The sequence below is a fragment of the Heterocephalus glaber genome, unplaced genomic scaffold, assembly GCF_053883595.1.
Source record: "Heterocephalus glaber isolate CG9 unplaced genomic scaffold, H.glaber_assembly_v1.0 deba00001538, whole genome shotgun sequence".
Lineage (NCBI taxonomy): Eukaryota > Metazoa > Chordata > Mammalia > Rodentia > Bathyergidae > Heterocephalus > Heterocephalus glaber.
The window spans coordinates 31,677,141-31,686,505 of record NW_028258333.1 but is presented as its reverse complement, the minus strand read 5'-3'; the positions used below and the strand labels follow the sequence as shown (position 1 = coordinate 31,686,505).

Sequence of the window (9,365 nt, the reverse complement as noted above, 5' to 3'; positions counted from 1 at the left end):
CTGATAGGCTTTCCATTGTATGTGATTTGTTTCTTTTCTCTAACTGCTTGTTAAACTTTTTTCTTCTGATGGGTTTCAGGAATCTTACCTATTATATGCTTAAGTATAGATTTTGTTTGATCTTAGCCTAGTTGGAATCCTATATGCCTCACTTATCTTTATGTCAAGTTTTTTTCCTCTGCTTGGGAAGTTTTCTACCATCACTTCTGTGACCAGCTTTTTTTTTATGTCACCCATATTTTCTCCTGTTTATTCACTGACTCCAATCAGTCTTATGTTATTCTTCTTTGCCTCATCTAGCAGCTGCTGGATTGATTTCTCATGGCCTCTTATACTTTTAAAGCAATTTTTATTTTCCTGTTCACTAATTGCAATCTCATCTTCTATATCTGAAATTCTGTCCTCACATTGTCTCATTCTGCTGTGTAGACTTTCCATACAGTTTGTGATCTGGAAATTTGTTTGCATCTCTTTCATGGATTCCATTTGTTTACTATGTTGGGATTCCATCATGTTCCTCAACTCCTCTCTAGATTTATTAATCATATCTTGCACTATGAGCACAATCTTTGCTGTTATCTGAGAAATTATTTCTCATATCATTTTTTCCAGATCCTCTTTTGTTGCCAATTCAGGGAGTCCAGGGGGTTGAATATCAGAGTGTTACATCTCATTTCCCTTTGGGGTTGCTGTAGGTGATCTGATAGTCTGGTTTTGAGACTTGTTTATGTGTCTCCTCATTTCAATGGGTGGGTATGGGGTGGGTTGGGTTGTGTGTGTGTGGTGCTGGTGCATGCGTGACTAGCCTTCTCTATGCTGGGAGTAGTGGTATGTTGGCCTGGAAGCCTCCTCTGCCCTGTGAATTGTGGTACAGCAGCCCCGAAGCTTCTTCTGTGCTGGGTGCAGTGGCACAGTGGCATGGAAACCTCTTCTGCACTGGGAGTGGTGGTGAGGTGGCCTGGAAGCCTCTTTTGCCTGGTGTGATTATTGTAGTTTCAGTACCAATCAGCAGTGACACAGCCAACCTTAATGATCCTGCTGAAGTCCAGAGCAACCTAGTGTCTGAGCCCACAGAGCAGGAGTCTCCAGCAAGATTTATTCCTTATATACCACCTTCTGATGTGACTGATGAAAATGAAGTGTTGGCTGTAGCTGTTAATGAAAAAGTTTGTCCTGAAGTTGACAGTAACAGACATGTAAAAGAGGAAGATCCATTTAATGTATAATCAAGTTTATTGACAGATCCAGTTGAAGATACAAACTTGGATTTTTTTCAGTCTGATCCTTTTGTTGGCATTGATCTTTTCAAAGATGATCCTTTTTGGAAAATCGACCCATTTGGTGGTGATCCTTTTAAAGGTTGAGATCCTTTTGCATCTGACTGTGTATTCAAACAATGCTCAACTGACCCTTTTGCCACGTAGGTACTGACCCTTTCAGTGTCCCCAGCAATAGCAATAATGCATTGGTAGAGACCTTGAAGCACAATGATCCTTTCACTCCTGGTGCAACAGTTGTTACTGAAGGAAGTGATTCAGCAACAGATCCCTTTGCTTCTATTTTTGGAAATGAATCATTTGGAGATGTATTTGTTGACTGAAGCACATTGTCAAAGATCAATGAACACTGAAGATCCTTTTAGTTCATCTATATCAAGCTCTGTCAGCAGTGTTGTCATTCCAAAAAATGCATTTGAGGAAATATCTGTTAAGAATGAAGATGTACCCCCAGCACTGCCACCAAAGACTGGAACTCAAACAAGACTCTGCCCACAACTACCTGGGAAAAGACCCATCAACAAATTGGATTCTTCTGATCCCTTTAAAGTGAATGATCTGTTTCAGCCTTTCCCAGGCAGTGATAGCCCCAAAGAAAAAGATCCTGATGTGTCTTGTGATCCATTTACTTCTCCTACTTCTACTACTGCCAATAAAGAGGCTGACCCAAGCAATTTTGCTAACTTCAGTGCTTATCCCTCTGAGGAAGTTATGATTGAATAGGCCAAGAGGGAGTGTGAGAGAGAGGAAGAGCAGAGGCTTGCCTGAATGAACCAGCAAGAACAAGAAGACTTAGAACTGGATATTGCTCTTAGCAAATCCAAGATATCAGAAGCATGAAGAATTCTCTTGTCCTTTGTCAATAATACAATATTCTTCTTCCTGAATATTGAAGCTATTTACCATGTGTATCAAAACTACCTATGAACATGGAAATACAAAGGGTTTAAGATTCCTGTGAATGTGACAAAGTCTAGGGTTTTTTTTTTTTTTTTAAACCTCTATTTCACATTTATCTTTTATTTTTTCCTCGAAAAGCAGTAAGTCAGATGAGACAGCTTCACAGGCTCCTGTCTGGTGTGCATTTACTGTGAGCTTCTGCCCACCTCTGCTATTTCACTGTACAGCTAGAGCACCCAAGCTTCTGTGTTCATCCTGTGCCACCCTTGACCTGTAGTTTTTCTGGTGGGAGCCAGTGGGGTTCTTGTACTTTGCAGTATTCACCCCCACTTTGAATGGTTGAAGGAGGGGAAGAAAAGAACCTATTTCTTTTATGATTGGTACAAATTGGCTAGTTTAAAATGCATTTTTAAATTTCCCTATAGTAAAATACTGTTTAATTTGTTTTTTAGAGACAAGGAAAAATATTTTGTGTAGATCAACTCCACTATTGAAAAAGGGATGCTTTGGGTTGAACCATTTTAATTTGAGAGTGAAATTTTTCCTAAATAAAAACATCAAAGCTTCATGTGTGAAATATATTTTTAAAAACAATTTTCTCTGGATTTGAGGAATCTTAGATCAACAGATATGTTGCCAATTAACAAAATCAGTTTCTTACAAATAAGATTTGTAGGCAAATGTTTATTTTAAGTGCCAGCAGAGAAACTTTATCACTTAAAATACACTCATCAGTAAGCAAAACTCCTAACATGCAGCCATTCTGCCTTTGCTTTGGCATTGTCCTCTTTAGTTCATGATAGGTTTATTCTTGTACTTTTGCAGAAGAAACTCTAGCAAGTTAGAACTGGAAGTTACTTTAATTTTTCTTTCTTTTGTTTCTTGTTTAATAAAGGCTCAACTACTTGAAATATAAAAACTCACTGAATACAAATGGAAAAGTGACATGTATTATATCATATTGCTTTTTGCTCATCTTTGTGGTTTAGTGTATTTACTCTCCTTGTTTTTCACCTATAAAATTGACAAGCTAGCAAAAAAAAGAAATTCAATTGGGAAAGAAAAGAGCCACCAAAATATCAAAATTTTTCATGTGTTAAAAGCCCATTAGCAGACAAGCCCAGACCTAGCAGAAAGTTGAATTTGAGATAGATGGTGAAGTAGTCTGTAATTGTACTCTTACTTTTAAGTGTGTCACTGACTTAGGTAATTTATTAAATACCAGGATAAAGAAAAGTGTGCCTGAAAACTAAAGTTCTCTGGGGTCACAAGTCAAGGTGGTATTGATTAATATTAACCGACTAAGTTATTACCTAGTCTACAAATAAATGCAAAGTATCTAATTTCATCTTGAAATGGTGCTTTTTTTCTTTTACACACATTTGAACAGCTGGCATTTAAAACAAACTTAAACAAATTTCTTGCACTGCTAATAACTTTCCTACTTTTGTAAATAGAAACATTGGAGCATAAAAATCAAACATATGAAGCAAGGGCTGAATCATAATCACAAGTCTTTAATTTTGATAAATTGATTGAGAAGGTAGTGCTGGGATTTGTAGGATGAATTTTCTGGGAGGTTTTTTTCCTTCCTCTTACTCTTCAAGAGAAAGGTAAGTTGACTTGAACAACTTTGTTTTGCACTGGGATAATGAACAAATGTTTGAAATGCTTTCAAAAATATTTTTTTAATAAAAAATTCCACTCTGGAAAATATTAAGTGTCTGTAACTTATAAACATCAACTTTTGATGTAATAAGTGTGCCCTAATCTTAATGTATGTTTAACTGGATTATAGATTCTTATTTTTTGTTAAAATATGTATACTCAGTGGATCAATATAATATTAAAAGTATGTATATATAAAAAAGTATGTATATATTATATAAATATATATCTATATCCCCATACTTGCTTGTGTAGGATGAATGTCTTAGAGTCATTTGTGATATTTTATGTTTTTGACCCTGTCTTGAGGGCCTGTGCTTTTAAAGTACAGATATATATTCCCAAAAGCTAAGTGGCACTACTTAGAGAGTTTTATCCATCTTCTACAAACCAGTTCAGCTTTATCTGACCTCTCTTTATAAAATTTTCTCTTAGCTTTCAAATTTCTAAATTATAGGTTGTAATTATGAAAATAATAAATTTTAAGTAATATTAAAGCATCCTATCCATAAAAAAAGTTATAGTGATTCTATCTCCCAACAGATTAAGTATTTCTGTTTTAATATTTAGATTTTTTTTTTTTTTTTTTTGGTACCAGGGATTGAACTCGGGTCCTTGCGCTTGCGCAGCAGGCGGTGAAACCACTGAGCTAAATCCCCAGCCCACTAATATTTAGACCTTTGATGCATTTAAATTCTAGTTTAGTGCATGGTGAGAGACTGGATCTAGTTTTAGTCTTTGGCATGTGGAAAGTCAGTTTTTCCAGCACCATTTATTAAAGAGACTAATTTTTTTTGTAGTGAGTGTGTTTGGCTCCTTTGTCAGTGATAAAGTAGCTGAGTGTGCTTGGAGTTGTTTCTCATCTTCTAATCTGTTCCACATTCCATTGATTCTTGGATCTGATTTTTTTGTCAGTACCATACTGTTTTTATTGCAGTAGTTTTGTAGTATAATTTCAAATCAGGGATTGTAATGCCTCCACCTTGCCCTTATTGCTTAGAAGTGCTTTTGCTATTCTAGGTCTCTTCTGGTTCCAAATGAATTTTATGATTGTTTTCTCTTAGACATGCTATTGATATTTTGATCAGGATTGCATTAAACCTGTATAACAGTTTTGGAAGTATGACCATTGTCACTATATTTATTATTCTTACAAAAAAACAAGGAATATCTTTCCATTTTTTGATCTCTTTAATCTACTTTTTCAGAGTACTGTAGTTGGCAACATAAAAGTCTTTTACTTGCATCATTAGAGTGATTCCTAGGTAGTTCATTATTTTTGATGCTATTGTGAAAGGTGTTGTTTCTCCAATTTCTCTCTGAGTTTGTTATTTTTGTGTACAAAAATGTTATTGATTTTTGAATGTTGACTTCATATCCAGCTATGCTACTGAATTTGGTTATTAAATCTAGAAGTCTTCTCATTGGTGTAGGAAAAGACTTCATGAACAAAACATCAGTTGCATGTGAACTAGCACAAAGAATCATCAAGTGGGTTCTCTTCTTATTAAAGGGCTTCTGCACCACAAGAGAAACCACCAACAGTGTGGAGAGATAACCCATGATGTGGGAAATAATTTTTACGAGCTTTTCCTCAGACAAAGATCTACTATCTACAATATATGAAGAACTAAAAAAAAATCATAACTCCCAAATTTGATGATCCAATCCAAAATGGGCATCTGAAATGAATAGACATTTGTAAGACAAAGAAATAGAAATAGTAAATATAGTAAATAAACATATGAAAAAATGTTCAACATCACTGGTCATTTGAGAGATGCAAATGAAAACAATGCTGAGATTCCACCTCACTCCAGAAAGAAGGGCTGCTATCAAGAAGTCAATCAATAATGAATGCTGGAGGTGCTGTGGGGAAAAAGGAATATTTCTTAACTCTTGGTGGGAGTGTAGAAAAAAATGACAACAAAAATCCTTAGAAACAATGTTCACACTCACAAAAACAGGAGCAAACTAGAAAAAAGAAAATATACAAAACAATGCAAACACACAAAAAAAGAAGCAGAAAATAAGAGAAAAAAAGTCCATTTCAGGGCATGTCTCTACTGTTATTGGTAGACAGAGCCCAGACCTGTGTTGATTAATCCCAGCAAGCCAGGCATAGATTTATGGTGCAGCAGTGGATAATTCCAGCAACTCTGCACTTTTAGTTCCACTGAAGTTCAGGCTGGTTTCTGGCTGTGAGGCTGGAACCTGATTTGTTCAGCCTGCAACACTTTGTGTGCCTTCTGCTGGCTTGAACTTAGCTCCTTGACCTCCAGCTGACTTGAACTCAGTTCCACTTCACCCTGATATTGGAGCTAATCTGCAGCTGCTCTGTATTCCATGCTCAGATGTTCCCTCTCCAAGATGGCAACTATTCAATCACCCTTTTTTGGGGACACATCTGAATCCAGTAACTCACCAGCCACTGCAGTCTGCTTTGTTCACTGCTCCTTTCCACTGGCACATTTCTCTGTTGAGGTCTCTGGGGCCACCAGTAGTCACTGTGCATCTGCAGGTTTGAGCCACCCCCTCTCACACATGGAGTCAGTCCTCAGGGAGAAAGTGCTGCTGCCGCTTTCTTTTTCCTCATTAAGGTCTCTCTACTCTCCTCATGGGCTTCAGTTCTCACTTCAGATCCTTGCTGGGTCCTGGGGACCCACTTCTCTCATGCTTCTCTTCTTCACTTTGCTATATTCCAGCATCTGGACACCAAATCTCAGAGAAGATGTTTCAAGGCTGCTTCTCACTCTTCCATCTTCCTAGAAGTTAGCAATTCAATTTTATGTTTCCTCATGCCTAGCATATACTAAGGAGTCAATATGATTTGTTGATTTCCTTTGCTTGGCCCAATAAACTAGCTAAACTTGTTAATTTACCTTTTCAAATGAGATAACAGAAAGGGAGAAAAAGTAAGTAACATGCCCAAGCATCAAGATGATTAAATGAAGATATATTTGGCTCTAGCCAGGGATATACTGTTGTCTACTCTACCGTCTACTGAAAATATGATGTGCTTGGTGTCTTTCAGCACAATTCTAAGAATCTTCATGTGAATGATGAGTACCCTAAATTTTCATCATGTCGTGTCCTATCAAATACTATGCACTTTCCATTCTCTCTTTGGGCAAGGATTCACTTGCCTCTCCATCTTCTCCCAACCACACATCCATAGCAGAAATAGATGGGGCTAAGGAAAACTCTGTGATTATTGGTCCTAGTTTGGCAATCATGAAAAATTTATTCCTGCATAATGAGAACTTTAGAAAATGTAGTCATCTCTGGGACACCCTAGGATTATTTCTAAAAAGCACAGGGTTATATTGAAACATGTGACTTTTGATCCTTCTAATGCAGTGGTTCTCACACTCATATATGCCTCTTAATTTATAGGAAAATAATATAAAATTGTGTGTTCTAATTTGGAAGATCTGGGCTAGGACCTGAGATTCTTTATTTTTAACAAATTCTGAGAAGACTCCTGTAGTATTGTATGCACACACACATTCTGAATAGCAAAGCCCTAGAATATATCAAAAATTTAGACACATACACTTCCTCTAATTTGAAATTTAGAATCTTTTGATAATTCTTTATGCTAAGTGAAATCAAACATTGCTTCCTGAGTTGCTGAGTCTAGTAAAAGGTAAAATCTGGCTTCCTGATGTTGTCACAAAACTTGGTTGTCCTAAAGCTGGGTGGGTAATAGAATCTCTTTATAAAGTTTCCACTAGATTGTCATAGTGACTCTGAGGGTGGCTGTAGAATAATATAGTTTTTTTTTGTGTGTAAAACATTAACCTTTATACAAATGAAATGTTTGAGAATTTAATTTAATTAGTCATGTTTCAAACTAAAGAATTCAATGGCATTTGATACTTATTGTTTTACAGATCAAGAATTCAGAGATGATTAGTATAATTGTTATTATGAAAGCTACAGTCTTGTAGAGATAAAAGACAAATAATTATAAGCCAGTTGAATTACTATAAAACAATTTTGCTATGTACAATGTACCATGAGTGCAGGAAAAGAATATACAGCTAGTCTATGTGAGGCAGTCACAGAAGTCTTGAAAGAGACAGATTACAGGAAAGACAGAGGAAGTAATGCTAGGCAACAATAAATAGCATACTTCTCAGAAGTACAATGGCTAGTAAATACATGAAAAAATATTCAACATTTCTGGATATTGGAGAAATGCAAATTTAGACAACATCAAGATTCCATCTTACTCCTGAAAGAATGGCTATCATCAAGAAATCAAATAACAAGCACTGGAGACGCTGCAGGGAAAAATAAACTCTTCTACACTGTTGGTGGGAAAATACATCTAGCACAGCTACTATGTAAATCAGTATGGATATTCCCCCTAAAACTAAAATTAGAAATTCCATTCTACTCAGCTATTCGCCTTCTCCAGAAGAGTGAAAGACACCATATTATTGTGATCCATGATACATGCATACCATATTTACATCAATACAACTCATATAATAACTAAATCTTAGAAGTAGCTTATATGCCTATCAGTAGATGAGTGGACAAAGAAAAGCATAGTATTTACATAATAGAGTACTACTCTACCATAAGAAGTATAATTTTGAGTTATTTATAGAAAAATAAATGCAACTTCAGACCATAGCGTTAAGTTAAATAAATCAGACACACAAGTTTAAATAGTGCATGATTCTTCTTATATAAGAAATTCAAAGCATAAATAATTTAAAGGACAAATAAAAGTTAGAAAGAAAGAAACAGGGAGATAGATATTTTGCAAATGGGAAGAGGACCAGAAGACCAAAGGAGGGAGGGAGGAAGCAAAGGGGAAGGAAAAGTAAAAAGAATTAAGATATATTGTATATATGTACCATGTCCCCACTATGAATGCAATCACTATGGACTGAAAAATGTACTAATGAAAGTTAAAAATTAAAAACAATTATAGCCAATAACATAGGTATGGAAATATAAGTGCATCTGGAACATCACATGTCATGACATGTACATGTACATGTATATAAAGATCCAGTTTGGGATTGTGATAGTGGGAAGGTGGGTGAAAGTGAGTATGTAGATGGAATATAGGACATATGAAGAAGGGTTTTTATATTATGCTAAGGAATATTAGCTTTATGCAACTGGCAACGCCATTAGAAGGTGTTCCTATTAGACACAATCGGACATGGGTAACAAGATCACTTTGGTGCAAGAGAGAGAGAGGGAGAGAGAGAGAGAGAGAGAGAGAGAGAGAGAGAGAGAGAGAGAGAGAGAGAGAGAGAGATTGGTAACTTTGGTATACAAGGCTGAGGAGAAACTGGAGTTATAGAAATCTGTTCATTATTTCTAATAAGGATAATGAAGACTGAACTAAGCCAAAGAACATTAGTAGGAGGAAGAGTAAGAAATAGATTTCAATTCAGGAGTGAGGAAGAGGTCTGAACTCAGGACACAGTGATAAAAATGAAACACTGTATTTACTTGCTAGAAGCCTTGTTATTTTTTAGAATTGGCAGT

At 36.0% G+C, this 9,365-nt stretch overlaps 1 pseudogene; it reads left to right on the top strand.

The window, feature by feature from the left end:
* The first annotated feature begins 755 nt into the window (after nt 1–755).
* LOC101713937 (epidermal growth factor receptor substrate 15 pseudogene) lies at nt 756–2,117 on the top strand (annotated as a pseudogene).
* Nucleotides 2,118–9,365: the final 7,248 nt, after the last annotated feature.